Source organism: Cherax quadricarinatus, chromosome 19 (assembly GCF_038502225.1).
Source record: "Cherax quadricarinatus isolate ZL_2023a chromosome 19, ASM3850222v1, whole genome shotgun sequence".
NCBI lineage: Eukaryota > Metazoa > Arthropoda > Malacostraca > Decapoda > Parastacidae > Cherax > Cherax quadricarinatus.
Genome location: NC_091310.1, coordinates 1,851,852 through 1,869,999, shown reverse-complemented (window position 1 = coordinate 1,869,999; position 18,148 = coordinate 1,851,852). Strand labels below are relative to the sequence as shown.

General features: G+C 41.8%; 1 protein-coding gene across 1 annotated transcript in view; it reads right to left on the bottom strand.

Moving 5' to 3' along the window:
* The window catches only part of LOC138852968 (cell adhesion molecule Dscam1-like), a 454,532-nt gene extending 438,655 nt beyond the window's left edge, over window positions 1–15,877 (bottom strand). The window contains exon 1 of the mRNA XM_070086852.1: window positions 15,457–15,877. The gene's annotated coding sequence lies outside the window, so the exon portion shown is untranslated. The remainder of the gene's footprint in view (window positions 1–15,456) is intronic.
* Window positions 15,878–18,148: the final 2,271 nt, after the last annotated feature.

Below are 18,148 nucleotides of genomic sequence, written 5' to 3'. Positions count from 1 at the left end.
AGCTACAGAATACATTTATTCATATTTAGACTATTATCCATATCCCCCTTTGATTATTATCCTGTTATTTTCATAATATAAATACAAAGAGACCATTTTATTGAAAAGCCATCTTCTTGAAGACCATCTTCTTGAAGACCATCTTCTTGAAGACCATCTTCTTGAAGACCATCTTCTTGAAGACCATCTTCTTGAAGACCATCTTCTTGAAGACCATCTTCTTGAAGACCATCTTCTTGAAGACCATCTTCTTGAAGACCATCTTCTTGAAGACCATCTTATTATGATAGCATCTTCTTGAAGGACAATCTTCCTGAAAGACCATCTTCTTGAAAGACCATCTTCTTGAAAGACCATCTTCTTGAAAGATCATTTTCTTGAAAGACCATCTTCTTGAAAGACCATCTTCTTGAAAGACCATTTTCTTGAAAGACCATCTTCTTGAAAGACCATCTTCTTGAAAGACCATCTTCTTGAAAGACCATTTTCTTGAAAGGACTACGTGCTAAAAGGCAGCTCAAAATCTTTGCCATTAAACGTAATATTTTCTTGTATTACTTGAGTTAGAAATAAAAACTTTTCTCACTCAGTGGAACTGTGTGAAATATTTAACTGTTAATTTCTGCTTGAATATTTAGTGAAGGAATAAATCTGAATATTTTAGTGTAAATACCTATGAAAAAATTTTTTTTAGTATTAATATGAGTGAATTAAAGACGATACAAATATTATTATTGTATTTCCGAGACAGACTACAAAAAATTATTGAAGTTGCATCATAGGTCGGAGTACACGAGAATCTAAAAAAAATTGAATAAATAATTCAACATAAATTTGACATACACAGGATTAATTTAAAACGGTTATTTTCTCAGGTGCAAAACAGTTTGCTGTTACGAGAAGGTTGCCTTGAGGCTGGAGTAGTGCTCATGGTCCCAGGAACTGGAGCTACCTATCTACCTGTCTGTTAATGAACCTGAGTGCGTTGCATTAACAATATTTTGTGTCGTCTATGGAATGTATGTAGTCAGAAGTGTTCAGTAATATTTCGTGTTATCAACGATTTTCTAAAGCTCAGATTTCGTACCATAAGTGGGTTCTTTACAATTTCAACACTAAACACAGATTTCCCTTGAAAAAAAGCGCATTCACAATGCTCAAAAGTTCTTGATCCAAGGAATATGAACTAACTATGCTGTGTCTAGTATCTGAGCATTATTAACGCGTTGCCAGAGGCCACTCGATATTACAGCTGAGAAGCGTCTCCAAGCTGCAAATATCCCCACCCCTCCTTCAGAGTACAGTCACTGTATTTACCACCTCCACCCCTCCTTCAGAGTACAGTCACTGTATTTACCACCTCCACCCCTCCTTCAGAGTACAGTCACTGTATTTACCACCTCCACCCCTCCTTCAGAGTACAGTCACTGTATTTACCACCTCCACCCCTCCTTCAGAGTACAGTCACTGTATTTACCACCTCCACCCCTCCTTCAGAGTACAGTCACTGTATTTACCACCTCCACCCCTCCTTCAGAGTACAGCCACTGTATTTACCACCTCCACCCTTCCTTCAGAGTACAGCCACTGTATTTACCACCTCCACCCCTCCTTCAGATTACAGTCACTGTATTTACCACCTCCACCCCTCCTTCAGAATACAGACACTGTATTTACCACCTCCACCCCTCCTTCAGAGTACAGTCACTGTATTTACCACCTCCACCCCTCCTTCAGAATACAGACACTGTATTTACCACCTCCACCCCTCCTTCAGAGTACAGTCACTGTATTTACCGCCTCCACCCCTCCTTCAGAATACAGACACTGTATTTACCACCTCCACCCCTTCTTCAGAGTACAGCCACTGTATTTACCACCTCCCCCCTTCAGAGTACAGCCACTGTATTTACCACCTCCACCCCTCCTTCAGAGTACAGCCACTGTATTTACCACCTCCATCCCTCCTTCAGAGTACAGCCACTGTATATACCGCCTCCAAAATTCCTTCAGAGTACAGCCACTGTATTCACCACCTCCACCCCGCCTTCAGAGTACAGTCACTGTATTTACCACCTCCACCCCTCCTTCAGAATACAGACACTGTATTTACCACCTCCACCCCTCCTTCAGAGTACAGCCACTGTATTTACCACCTCCCCCTTCAGAGTACAGCCACTGTATTTACCACCTCCACCCCTCCTTCAGAGTACAGCCACTGTATTTAACACCTCCATCCCTCCTTCAGAGTACAGCCACTGTATTTACCACCTCCACCCCTCCTTCAGAGTACAGTCACTGTATTTACCACCTCCACCCCTCCTTCAGAGTACAGTCACTGTATTTACCACCTCCACCCCTCCTTCAGAATACAGACACAGTATTTACCACCTCCACCCCTCTTTCAGAGTACAGCCACTGTATTGACCACCTCCACCCCTACTTCAGAGTGCAGGCACTTCATTTACCATCTCCACCCCTCCTTCAGAGTACAGTCACTGTATTTACCACCTCCACCCCTCCTTCAGAGTACAGTCACTGTATTTACCACCTCCACCCCTCCTTCAGAATACAGACACAGTATTTACCACCTCCACCCCTCTTTCAGAGTACAGCCACTGTATTGACCACCTCCACCCCTACTTCAGAGTGCAGGCACTTCATTTGCCACCTACACCCCTCCTTCTGAGTACAGCCACTGTATTTACAACCTGCAAAATTGCGTCAGAGTACAGTCACTGTATTTACCATATCCACTCCTCCTTCAGAGTACAACCACTGTATTTACCACTTTCACCCCTCCTTCAGAGTACAGCCATTGTATTTACCACCTGCACCCCTTCTTCAGAGTACAGCCACTGTATTTACCACCTCCACCCCTCCTTCAGAGTACAGCCACTGTATTTACCACCTCCACCCCTCCTTCAGAGTACAGCCACTGTATTTACCACCTCCACCCCTCCTTCAGAGTACAGTCACTGTATTTACCACCTCCACCCCTCCTTCAGAATACAGACACTGTATTTACCACCTCCACCCCTCCTTCAGAGTACAGCCACTGTATTTACCACCTCCCCCTTCAGAGTACAGCCACTGTATTTACCACCTCCACCCCTCCTTCAGAGTACAGCCACTTTATTTACCACCTCCATCCCTCCTTCAGAGTACAGCCACTGTATTTACCACCTCCACCCCTCCTTCAGAATACAGACACTGTATTTACCACCTCCACCCCTCCTTCAGAGTACAGTCACTGTATTTACCACCTCCACCCCTCCTTCAGAATACAGACACAGTATTTACCACCTCCACCCCTCTTTCAGAGTACAGCCACTGTATTTACCACCTCCACCCCTCCTTCAGAATACAGACACTGTATTTACCACCTCCACCCCTCTTTCAGAGTACAGCCACTGTATTTACCACCTCCACCCCTCCTTCAGAGTACAGTCACTGTATTTACCACCTCCACCCCTCCTTCAGAATACAGACACTGTATTTACCACCTCCACCCCTCCTTCAGAATACAGACACTGTATTTACCACCTCCACCCCTCCTTCAGAGTACAGTCACTGTATTTACCACCTCCACCCCTCCTTCAGAATACAGCCACTGTATTTACCACCTCCACCCCTCCTTCAGAGTACAGTCACTGTATTTACCACCTCCACCCCTCCTTCAGAGTACAGTCACTGTATTTACCACCTCCACCCCTCCTTCAGAATACAGACACTGTATTTACCACCTCCACCCCTCTTTCAGAGTACAGCCACTGTATTGACCACCTCCACCTCTACTTCAGAGTGCAGGCACTTCATTTACCACCTCCACCCCTCCTTCAGAGTACAGCCACTGTATTGACCACCTCCACCTCTACTTCAGAGTGCAGGCACTTCATTTACCACCTCCACCCCTCCTTCTGAGTACAGCCACTGTATTTACAACCTCCAAAATTGCGTCAGAGTACAGTCACTGTATTTACCATATCCACTCCTCCTTCAGAGTACAACCACTGTATTTACCACCTCCACCTCTCCTTCAGAGTGAAGCAACTGTATTTACCACCTCCACTCCTTCAGAGTGCAGGTACTTATTTACCACCTCTACCCCACCTTCAGAATACAGTCACTGTATTTTCCACCTCCACTCCTCCTTCAAACTACAGCCACTGAATTGATCACCTCCACCCCTCCTTCAGAGTGAAAATACTGTATTTACCACCTCCACTCCTCCTTCAAAGTACAGCCTCTGTATTTACCACCTCCAGCGCTCATTCAGGGTACAGCAACTGTATTGACCACCTCCACCCCTCCTTCAGAGTACAGCCACTGTATTTACCACCTCTCCCCTTCAGAGTACAGCCACTGTATTTACCACCTCCACCCCTCCTTCAGAGTACAGCCACTTTATTTACCACCTCCATCCCTCCTTCAGAGTACAGCCACTGTATTTACCACCTCCACCCCTCCTTCAGAGTACAGCCACTTTATTTACCACCTCCATCCCTCCTTCAGAGTACAGCCACTGTATTTACAGCCTCCAAAATTCCTTCAGAGTACAGCCACTGTATTCACCACCTCCACCCCTCCTTCAGAGTACAGCCACTGTATTTACCACCTCCACCTCTCCTTCAGAGTACAGCCAGAGTATTTACGACCTGCCCCTCTTCAGAGTACAGCCACTGTATTTACAGCCTCCAAAATTCCTTCAGAGTACAGCCACTGTATTTACCACCTCCACCCCTACTTCAGAGTACAGCCACTGTATTTACCACTACCCCTCCTTCAGAGTACAACCACTGTATTTACCATCTCCACCCCTCCTTCAGAGTACAGCCATTGCATTTACAACCTCCACCCCTCCTTAAGAGTACAGCCACTGTATTGACCACCTCCACCCCTTCTTCAGAGTACAGCGACTGTATTGACCACCTCCACCCTTAATTCAGAGTGCAGGCACTTCATTTACCACCTCCACCCCTCCTTATGAGTACAGCCACTGTATTTACCACCTAAACTCCTCCTTCAGAGTGCAGGCACTGTATTTACCAACTCCACCCCTCCTTCAGAGTACAGACACTGTATTGACCACCTCCACCCCTCCTTCAGAGTACAGGCACTGTATTTAGTACCTCCACCCTCTTTCAGAGTACAGGCACTGTATTTAGCACCTCCACCCCTCTTTCAGAGTACAGCCATTGTATTTACCACCTCCATCCCTCCTTCAGAGTACAGCCACTGTATTTACAGCCTCCAAAATTCCTTCAGAGTACAGCCACTGTATTCACCACCTCCACCCCTCCTTCAGAGTACAGCCACTGTAGTTACCACCTCCACCCCTCCTTCAGAGTACAGCCAGAGTATTTACGACCTGCCCCTCTTCAGAGTACAGCCACTGTATTTACCACCTCCACCCCTACTTCAGAGTACAGCCACTGTATTTACCACTACCCCTCCTTCAGAGTACAACCACTGTATTTACCATCTCCACCCCTCCTTCAGAGTACAGCCATTGCATTTACAACCTCCACCCCTCCTTAAGAGTACAGCCACTGTATTGACCACCTCCACCCCTTCTTTAGGGTACAGCCACTGTATTGACCACCTCCACCCCTCCTTATGAGTACAGCCACTGTATTTACCACCTAAACTCCTCCTTCAGAGTGCAGGCACTGTATTTACCAACTCCACCCCCCTTCAGAGTATAGGCACTGTATTTACCAACTCCACCCCTCCTTCAGAGTACAGACACTGTATTGACCACCTCCACCCCTCCTTCAGAGTACAGGCACTGTATTTACTACCTCCACCCTCTTTCAGAGTACAGGCACTGTATTTAGCACCTCCACCCCTCCTTCAGAGTACTGCCACTGTATTCACCACCTCCACCCTTCCTTCAGATTACAGGCACTGTTTACCACCTCCACCCCTCTTTCAGAGTACAGGCTCTGTATTTTCCACCTCCACCTCTCCTTCAGAGTGTAGGAACTTATTTACCACCTCCACTTCTCCATCAGACTACAACTACTGTATTTACCACCTCCAAGTCTCCATCAGATTACAACCACTGTATTTACAACCTCCACCCCTCCTTCAAAGTGCAGGCATTGTATTTCCCACCTTAACCTCTCCTTCAGAGTACATCAACTGTATTTACCACCTACGCCCTTCATTCAGAGTACAGCCAATGTTTACTCCTCCACCTCTCCTTCAGAGTGCAACCAATGTATTTCCCACCTCCACCCCTCCTTCAGAGTACATCCACTGTATTTACCACCTCCACGCAGCGTTCAGAGTGCAGACACTGTATTTACAAACGCCACCCAGCCTTCAGAGTGCAGTGATTGTAATTAGCACCTCCCTTCCTTCAGAGTACAGGCACTTTATTCGCGGCCTCCACCAATGCTTCAGAGTACAGGCACTTATTTACCACCTCCACCTCTGCTTCAGAGTACAGCCACTGTATTTACCATCTCCACCTCTCCTTCCGTGTTCAGCCACTGTATTTACGACCTCCACCCCTCCTTCGGAGTACAGTCACTGTATTTACCACATCCATCCCTCCTTCAGAGTACAGTCACTGTATTTACGACCTCCACCCCTCCTTCAGATTGCAGGCACTCATTTACCACCTCTAGGACTCAAATCCGGCTAACCAGCTTCCTTGAATTCCTTTACAAAACATTACCATACCCTTTTTCCAGCAGCTCACCAAGTCCCAAAAACCATTTGCCTGCGTACTTGTCTAAGCCCTCAAACGCCTGAGGATGTCCTAGACCCTAGCACACAAAACCTTTACCCATCTCCCTGAAAACTTTCCTAACTCGAGCCTCACCCTGCCTTTCCTCCACTACAGTCACACTTCCTCCAAAGTCATTTGATTTTGTTCTATCATCTCAACGTCCAGACATTGTCAACAACCCCAACTAATCCCGCTGGATAATAATTTTAACTTAATCTCGCGTCTTCTTTCCCTCTGTATGCTACAAATTTTCTACGTAATATTTACATCTCATTTTGCCCTCTGACACGATATTTCCACTGCCTCCAGCCTCTCCTTGCTGCAACATTCATAAACTCGTATCTTCACACCGATGTAAGATTATTGGTACCACTACACTTATACACATTTTCCTCTTTATCTCCACGGCTAACGTTCTTTGTGTCCACAGACTCCTCAGTGCATCACTCACTTGTTTACCCTCATTACTTCGTCTTTCCTAGACCATCTGCTGACAAGTCCACAACCAAATATTAAATACTCTTTCCTCCATGCTCTCTCTCCTCCAGTCTGATATTCAATCTTTTACTACATAAATCACCTTACTCCTTTTTATGGTCACTGCCATTTTCCTTCTTTTACATATTTCCGCAAATTCGTCCTACAGTCCCAGTACCATCTTTTCAGAAGCTTTCAAAAAATCTGTGTCATCGGTATAAAGCAACTGTGTTAACTTCCACTTTGTACTCTCTGCATGCTGTACATAATTGGTATACAAGATCAAAGATAGACACTGCAACATTTGGGTATCTTTATTGTAGATGATTCGCCATTCAGTGGCTTAATCAATACAGATTCTAGGACATAACTTGAAGACAGTAGAACTATATACAACAGAGGAGGTAATCAATCCCTCAGCCTTGGAGTTGGTGTGAAGAGCACCGTAGTTTTAGAGATTCTGGAGCACAGGCAACGAGGCTGGCGCTTATGTAGGCGTCAATGGATAGGGACGGGTAGCAGACGAGAGCATAGTCATTGGTAGGCAAGATTCCCCAGTGGAGGTAAGTCATACTCAGGGGATGGGTTAGTGGTAGTAGTTGCAGTAGCAGTGAAGAAAGATATGTAGATGTCCTCTGAACCAAGACTCCATGATGCTGCAGTGTCTGACAAGTTGTACATGAATGGTATACAATACTCCAGGCTGAGGGACTGATTACCTCATCTTTTGTATATAGTTGTACAGTCTTCAAGTTATGTCCTAGAATATGTGTTGATAAAGCCACTGGATGGCGAAACATCTACAATAAAGTTACCCAGATGTTGAACATGTGTCTAACTATCCGCATATTTTAATCCCACAACTCTCCTCAAAACCCCTATATTTACTTTCCCTACATCCTCACCTATAAATATATAAAACAACCATGGTGATATCACATATCCCTGTCTAAGACCTACTTTTACTGGGAAATAATCCCCCTCTCTCCCACATACTCTAACCTGAACCTCACTATCCTCATAAAAAAATCTTAGATGCTTTCATCATCTTACCTATTCCATTCACTTGCAGTATTTCTCACATTACTTCCCTGTCCACCCAGTCATATGTCTTTTCTAAATCCTTGAATTCAACGAGAACTTCCTACCTTTTTTCAATGCTTCAATACTGACATTGGTTCACACATCCCTTATCCTTTCTAAAACATCATTGCTCACCTACAATTCTGCTCTCCATCGTACCCTTAACTTTTTTTTAATAATTACTATACACTTTACCAGGTATACTCCACAGGCTTATGTCCCTTTAATTATTAGACACTCATATGTCTTCTTTGACTTTATACAAGGAACTATACACTCTCTTCCATTCCCTAGGTACCTTCACCTCTTTCATTCATTTATTGAACTAAAGTAACATCCACTCCAAAACTATATCCCCACCTTCTTTTACATTTCTATCATGATCCCATCAATCTCAACTGAATTAGCTCCTTTCATTCTACCCATAGCCTACCCTACACTCATATCTGGCTACTCCTCACTACTAAAGTTTGTTATACTTCCCTGACCAATGCATCAAACCATTGTCTCTCTCTTTTCATCAGCCTTTAACAGTTCCTCAAATTATTCTCTCCAATTTCTCGATACTTCCAACTTTCCATCTACTAACTCTTCTCGTCTCCTTTAAATGATCAAGTTCATTCGTTTCCTAGGTTTTCTCAACTTGTTAATCTCTCTCCTAAATTTATCTTAATCTCAGCAAAATTTGTTGACAGAAACTCATTTGTCCTCTACTCCTTCACAACTCTCTTAAACTCTCTTTTCCTCTCCGTATACTCCTTCCTCCTTATATCTCCTCGGCTTTGTAAAAGCCTGTCACATGGTAGCTCTTTTTCCCTCACCACTGGCTTTACCTTATCATTCCACCAATTGCTAGTCTTCCCTCCCACACCCACCCTCATACGTATATCAACAAACTATTTTGATAAATTAGACACATGTGCAACTCTTGGGTATCTTTATTGAGGAAACGTTTCGCCACACAGTGGCTTCATCAGTCCATACGAAGGAGAATCTTGAAGAACAGGAGGAGAATGAGGTAATCAGTCCCTCAACCTTGAGTCGATGTGGTCAGTCCATCAATCTTGAATACAATACGGCATAAGTGTGGAGAAGGAGCTTATAAACCGTAGGCAGGAGAGGTGCAGCAGTCATAGGTGGTGTCACATTTGTTCAATGTGGAAGTAGGTCGTGCCCAAGAATCAGGCAAGCAAAGAATTCCCAAGTATTAAGATCCCAAGAAGTTGCAGTGTCTGACAGGTTTGTAGATGAATGGTTCAGAGAATCGACATGTTGTTGAATTAGGCACATGTGCAACTCTTGGGTATCTATTCAAGATTGATGGACTGACCACATCGACTCAAGGTTGAGGGACTAATTACCTCATTCTACTCCTGTTCTACAAGATTCTCCTTCGTATGGACTGATGAAGCTAGTGTGGCGAAACGTTTCCTCAATAAAGATACCCAAGAGTTGCACATGTGTCTAATTTATCAACTTGTCGGTTCTCTGAACCATTGATCTACAACAAACTATTTTGCAGACTCTCATACCGCATCCTTACTCTACCCCAAACTTCTTGAACCTCCTTACTCCTACTATCCCATCATTCTCCCTATAGTTGCTTATATCTAACCTTATCTATTTATTCCTTGCTAATGCCATTCTCCTTGTATCCTATCTTCCCTTTACTCTCACTGTAGCTACAACTAACATATCTGATACATCTTTTGTCCCTCTATAAACATGCATATCCTGACGTCTACCCATCAACCTTTTATTCTCCAATATATAGTCCAATATACTATTGTCATTACGTCTTACACCATATCTTGTATACCTACTTATCATCATTTGCCTAAAATGTGTATTGCCTATTACCAAACCTTTTTCTATAGAAAGTTCAAAGTCCCCCCATTATCATTTACCCCTGGCACCCCAAACTTACCTATTACGCCATCAACAACAGTTGATCTTGCTTTAGCATTTAGGTCCCCTACCAAAATGACACTCTCACTTGGTTCATAACTCCCTAAACACACACTGAACGTCTCCCAAAATCTGTCTCCTCTACATTTTCCTCTTTCCAGGTACAGAAACATTTAGTATTACCCACTTTTCGCATTTGACCCTTATTTTAATCCACAAATTACACGAATCTATACATTTGCATTCTCTCTTTCCCTGCCATAACTGATTCTTGAACATTACTGTTACGCCTTCCCTACGTCTAACTTTGTCACATACACCTGGCCTTCTGCAAATAATTTCTTCCCACTGTAACTTCCCTACCCAAACTTTGTTTCACTTAGATCTAGGACGTCCAGCTTCTTTTCATTCATAACACTGACAGTCATCTCTGTTTTATCATCTGCACTACATTCATACACATTCAAACATCCGAATTTTATAAAAAAAGTATTGTTATTTTTATCAATTTATTCTCGAGAAGGGGTTACTAGCGCTTTGCTCCCGGCATTTTAGTCGTCTCTTACGACAATCTTGTCTCGCATAGGGAGGGTTGTTTTCCACTTTTCCTTGGAGATGAAATAGCCAAAACTATGAGGAACAGCTTATTTCTGTGTCATGTATTCTAAAATACCAATCAATATGAGGGCATGTACCCTCACTTCATATGTGGATGAGTTGCCAACAATACTATTGCGTACTCGTCCTGTCTGTCTCTGTCTGTCTGTCTCTCACCCTCTCTCTCTTATATATATATATATATATATATATAAATATATATATATATATATATATATATATATATATATATATATATATATATATATATATATATGTCGTGCCGAATATGTAAAACTGGTCAATTAGCAAGAACTCGTTTAAAATTAAGTCCTTTCCGAAATTTTCTCTTATACGTTTAAAGATATATTTTTTTCATTAATGTTAATGTAAAAATTTATAATTTTGCACCAAAAGTAACTTAGAAAACTTACCTAACCTTATTATAACAAGCGCAATTTATTTTAGCCTAACCCAACTAAATATATTTTAGATTTGTTTACAATAATTTAATACTAAACAAACACAGTGAAATATATTTTTTTCGTTAGGTTCAGAATGATTTGGGCGAAATTATTGCATACACAAATTTTCACTTGTCCTATATGGCAAGATGAGCGTTGCTATTTAAGCCAAGATCGCAAGTTCTGCCTATTCGGCACGACATATATATATATGTATATATATATATGTATATATATATATGTATATATATATATATATATATATATATATATATATATATATATATATATATATATATATATATATATATATATATATATATATTAACAAGTTGGCCGTCTCCCACCGAGGCAGGGTGACCCAAAAAGAAAGAAAATCCCCAAAAAGAAAATACTTTCATCATCATTCAACACTTTCACCTCACTCACACATAATCACTGTTTTTGCAGAGGTGCTCAGAATACAACAGTTTAGAAGCATATACGTATAAAGATACACAACATATCCCTCCAAACTGCTAATATCCCAAACCCCTTTTTTAAAGTGCAGGCATTGTACTTCCCATTTCCAGGACTCAAGTCCGGCTATATATAAATAACCGGTTTCCCTGAATCCCTTCACTAAATATTACCCTGCTCACACTCCAACAGATCGTCAAGTCCCAAATACCATTCGTCTCCATTCACTCCTATCGAACACGCTCACGCACGCCTGCTGGACGTCCAAGCCCCTCACCCACAAAACCTCCCTTACCCCCCCTCCAACACCGCCTTCCTTCCCCTACAGATTTATACACTCTCCATGTCATTCTACTTTGATCCATTCTCTCTGAATGACCAAACCATCTTAACAACACCTCTTCAGCCCTCTGACTAATACTTTTATTAACTCCACACCTTTTCCTAATTTCCACACTCCGAATTTTCTGCATAATATTTACACCACACATTGCCCTTAGACAGGACATCTCCACTGCCTCCAGCCACCTCCTCGCTGCAACATTCACAACCCAAGCTTCACACCCATATAAGAGTGTTGGTACTACTATACTTTCATGCATTCCCTTCTTTGCCTCCATAGATAACGTTGTTTGTCTCCACATATACCTCAACTCACCACTCACCTTTTTTCCCTCATCAATTCTATGATTAACCTCATTCTTCATAAATCCATCCGCATACACGTCAACTCCCAAGTATCTGAAAACATTCACTTCTTCCATACTCCTCATCCCCAATTTGATATCCAATTTTTCTTCATCTAAATCATTTGATTCCCTCATCACCTTACTCTTTTCTATGTTCACTTTCATCTTTCTACCTTTACACACACTCCCAAACTCGCACATTAACATTTGCAATTTTTCTTTGGAATCTCCCATAAGCACAGTATCATCAGCAAAAAGCAACTGTGTCACTTTCCATTTTGTATTTGATTCCCCATAAATTAATCCCACCCCTCTCCCGAACACCCTAGCATTTACTTCTTTTACAACCCCATCTATAAATATATTAAACAACCATGGCGACATTACACATCCCTGTCTAAGACCTACTTTTACCGGGAAGTAGTCTCCCTCTCTTCTACACACCCTAACCTGAGCCTCACTATCCTCATAAAAACTCTTTACAGCATTTAGTAACTTACCACCTATTCCATATACTTGCAACATCTGTCACATTGCTCCCCTATCCACTCTATCATATGCCTTTTCTAAATTCATAAATGCAATAAAAACTTCCCTACCTTTATCTAAATACTGTTCACATATATGCTTCAATGTAAACACTTGATCTACACATCCCCTACCCACTCTAAAACCTCCTTGCTCATCCGCAATCCTACATTCTGTCTTACCTCTAATTCTTTCAATTATAACCCTACCATACACTTTTCCTGGTATACTCAGTAAACTTATTCCTCTATAATTTTTACAATCCCCTTTGTCCCCCTTCCCTTTATATAAAGGGACTATACATGCTCTTCGCCAATCTCTAGGTACCTTCCCCTCTTTCATACATTTATTAAACAAAAATACCAACCACTCCAACACTATATCTCCCCTGCTTTTAACATTTTTGTCATGATCCCGTCAGTTCCAGTTGCTTTATCCCATTTCATTCTACGTAATGCCTCACGCACCTCCCCCACACTCATCCTGTTCTTCTTCACTCCTAAAAGATGGTATGCCTCCCTGACCAGTGCATGAAATTACCGCTTCCCTTTCTTCGTCGAAATTTAAAAGTTCCTCAAAATATTCTCGCCATCTACCTAATACCTCCCTTTCCCCATCGACTAACTCCCCTACTCTGTTTTTAACTGACAAATCCATACTTTCCCTAGGCTTTCTTAACTTGTTTAACTCACTCCAAATTTTTTTCTTATTTTCATTAAAATTTCTTGACAGTGCCTCTCCCACTATATCATCTGCCCCCTTTTGAACTCTCTCACCACTTTCTTCACCTTTCTTTTACTCTCCATATACTCTACTCTTCTTAAAAGTCTCTCGTAAGCTAACTTTTTCTCTTTTATCACACCCTTTACTTCATCATTCCACTAATCACTCCTCTTTCCTCCTGCACCCATCCTCCTATAACCACAAACTTCTGCCCCACATTCTAATACTGCATTTTTAAAACTATTTCAACCCTCCTCACCCCCCCCCTCCCCACTACTCATACTTGCACCAGCCCACCTTTCTGCCAATAGTTGTTTATATCTCCCGCGAACTTCCTCCTCTCTTAGTTTATACACTTTCACCTCCCTCTTGCTTGTTGTTGCCATTTTCCTCTTTTCCCATCTACCTCTTACTCTAACTGTAGCTACAACTAAATAATGATCCGATATATCAGTTACCCCTCTATAAACGTGTACATCCTGGAGCCTACCCATCAACCTTTTATCCACCAATACATAATCTAACAAACTACTTTCATTACGTGCTATATCATACCTTGTATATTTATTTATCCTCTTCTTCATAAAATATGTATTACTTATTACCAAACGTCTTTCTACACATAGCTCAATTAAAGGCTCCCCATTTACATTTACCCCTGGCACCCCAACTTTACCTACTACTCCCTCCACAACATTTTTACCCACTTTAGCATTGAAATCCCCAACCACCATTACTCTCACACTTGGTTCAAAACTCCCTACGCATTCACTCAACATTTCGCAAAATCTCTCTCTCTCCTCTACATTTCTCTCATCCCCAGGTGCATAAACGCTTACTATAACCCACTTTTCACATCCAACCTTTATTTTACCCCACATAATCCATGCATTAATACATTTATAGTCCCTCTTTTCCTGCCATAACTTATCCTTCAACATTATTGCTACTCCTTCTTTAACTCTAACTCTATTTGAAACCCATGACCTAATCCCATTTATTCCTCTCCATTGAAACTCACCCACCCCCTTCATCTTCGTTTCACTTAAAGCCAGGACATCCAGCTTCTTGTCATTCATAACATCCACAATCATCTCTTTATTATCATTCGCACAACATCCACGCACATTCAGACTTCCCACTTTGACAATTTTCTTCTTCTTATTCTTTTTAGTTATTACAGGAAAAGGGGTTACTAGCCCATTGTTCCCGGCATTTTAGTTGACTTTTACAACACGCATGGCTTACGGAGGAAAGATTCTTATTCCACTTCCCCATGGATATAAAAGGAAAAGTAATAAGACCAAGAACTATTAAGATAAAATCAAAGAAAACTCAGATGAGTGTGTATAAATAAACGTGTACATGTATGTGTAGTGTGACCTAAGTGTAAGTAGAAGTAGCAAGACATACCTGTAATCTTGTATATTTATGAGACAAAAGACACCAGCAGTCCTACCATCATGTAAAACAATTACAGGCTTTCGTTTTCCACTCACTTGGCAGGACAGTAGTACCTCCCTGGGTGGTTGCTGTCTACCAACCTACTATATACATATATATATATATATATATATATATATATATATATATATATATATATATATATATATATATATATATATATATATATATTATATATATATATATATATATATATATAATAAAAACGTGTTCTAATGAATAGAAAAATAATAGAAGTAAATATTTAGTAAAGGATAAGTAAACAAATTTCGATGCTTGTGAGTAATGGATGTAAACAAAGAGAGGTCGTGGAGGTACTCACCTACGACTACGACCACTGCTGACGTAACTGTCGTTGTCTTACCAATTACTACTTACAATATAATGTTCAGTACTCGGGATAAAAACATATTCCAAGTTCACTAAACCGGAATTTCGATTTCTTTTCTAACAGTTAAATATGAGAGGCTCTTCCAAAATTTCCTGCTGTTGACAACGACACTTTCATATTTAACCAAAAAAAAAATTAAAATAATTTTAAAAGTTCACAAAGGAAAAAAATCTTAAGTTTGTGAAAAACCTTATATAAAAAATAATAAGAGACAATGTTAGATCAACATTAACTGAGAGTCACAAGTATAACACTACATCAGAGTTAAGGGTAGAGGAACACAGTGTGTGAGGGGCGCGTATACGCAAGTTAGGGAGCACCGGTGAGCATGAGAACCATGACCTGTTCCCAGACAGCCCGCGTAGGGAGTACTAACCTCCTGGCCAGTGCCGCTGTGCCAGACCGCGTGGGGCCAGACACACTTACCACACACTGCCACACAATGCCAATTCCACACACATAAAATCAATATCGGCTTCCCTCTCCCCTGGCTTAAAAAATATTACAATTTTATTTTATAAATCCTTTAGCAATGAAACTCTTATGAATGAGTCAGGAAGTTGTTCATTAGATACCAAGTTCCTGAGACTCTCATCTTGAAAACATCAAGAAGTTAAATACTTCCATCAGCCACGTGTCTCTTGTTCTCGTGCACCGACGTTGAGACTTAGTAACATTCTCAGATATGCACGTTTTATCCCAGGTTATCACTGACGTGCGTCCCCACTGCAAGAGATGATTGCACTGGCCTCTTTCATACATGTTAGTAGCTTTAAGTGGAATATTCTTTTGTTGATAGTTATAAGAAGAGAAGAAAAATGTTTTAGATATAGCATAGAGGAATCTTGCATTCAGGTGCATTCATCTAATTCACCTAATTATGGTTGCAGGGGTCGAGTCACAGTTCCTGGCGCCGCCTCTTCACTAGTTGCTACTAAATCCTCTCTCTCCCTGCTCCATGAGCTTCATCATACCTCTTCTTAAAGCTATATATAGATCCTGCCTGCACTACATCACTCTCCAGATTATTCCACCTCCTGGCAACTCTGTGACTGAAGAAATACTTCCTAACAAACCTGTGACTCATCTGAGTCTTCAACTTTCAATTGTGACCCTTTGTTGCTGTGTCCCATCTCTGAAACATCCTGTCCATATCTCCCTGGTCAATTCCTCACAGAATTTTATGTCGTTATTATATCTCCCCTATCTCTCCTGTCGTCTAGTGTCGTCAGGTTGATTTCCCTTAACCTCTCTTCATAAGACATGCCCCTTAGCTCCGGGACTAGTCTTGTTGCAAACCTTTGAACTTTCTCTAATTTCTTGATGCACTTGACTAGGTGTGGGGTTCCAAACTGGTGCTTCATACTCCAATATGGGCCTGACGTAAACAGTGTACAGAGTCTTGAACGATTCCCTACTGAATAGTCGGAATGCTAATCTTAGGTTTGCCAGAAGCCAATATGCTGCAGCAGTTATTTGGCTGATGTGCGACTGAGGAGATGTGCTCGCTATTATACACACCTGAAGATCCTTTTCCTTGAGTTAGGTTTGTAGTCTTTGGCCCCCTAAACTGTACTCCGACAGCGGTTTTCTTTGCCCTTCCCCAATCTTCATAACCTTGCACTTGGTGGGGCTAAACTCCAGGAGCCAATTGCTGAACAAGGCTTGAAGCCTGTTTAGATCCCTTTGTAATCCTGCCTGATCCTAATCCAACTGAATTCTCCTCATTCGCTTCATATCTTCTGCAAACAGGGACACTTCTGATTCTTTCCCTTCCGTCATGTCATTCATATATACGAGAAATAGCACCGGCCCTAGGACTGACCGTTGTGGAATACCTCTCGTCACAGGCGCCCACTCTGACATCTCGTCACAGGCGCCCACTCTGACATCTCGTCACAGGCGCCCACTCTGACATCTCGTCACGTACAGTCACCTGTCGTCTACTTCCTGTCAGGTATTCTCTCATCCATCGCAGTGCCTGTCCTATTATTCCTGCCTGCTCGTCTAACTTATGCACTAATATTTTGTGCGGAACTGTGTCGAAAGCCTTCTTATAGGCCATGAAAACAGTTTAAACACCCACCCCTCTTTCTCCTGCCTTACTTCTGTCACATTGTTGTAAAATTCCAGTAGGTTTGTGACACAGGATTTTCCCTTTCTGAAACCGTGCTGGTTATCGTGTGTAAGCTCATTCCTTCCTAAGTTCTTCACCCGTCACATCCTGATAAGATTCTCCATGACTTTGCATACGATACATGTCAATGACACTAGTCTGTAGTTTAATGCTACCTGCATGTTTCATTTCGTAAAGATAAGGACTACATTTGCTGTCTTTCACACCTCAGGTAGTTGCCCTGTTTCGATAGATGTGCTGAAGATTGTTGTTAGTGGCACATATAGTACCTCTGCTCCCTCTCTCAGGACCCACAGAGAGATGTTGTGTGGTCCCACCGCCTTTGAGGTATCTAGTTCACTTAGAAGCCTCTTTACTTCCTCCTCGGTTGTGTGTAGTGTGTCCAGAACCTGTTAGTGTACCCTACCATTCCGGTTTACTGTAGTCCAGTCTGTCTCCTCTGAAAATACTTACTTAAATCTTGTGTTTAGCTCTTTACATACTTCT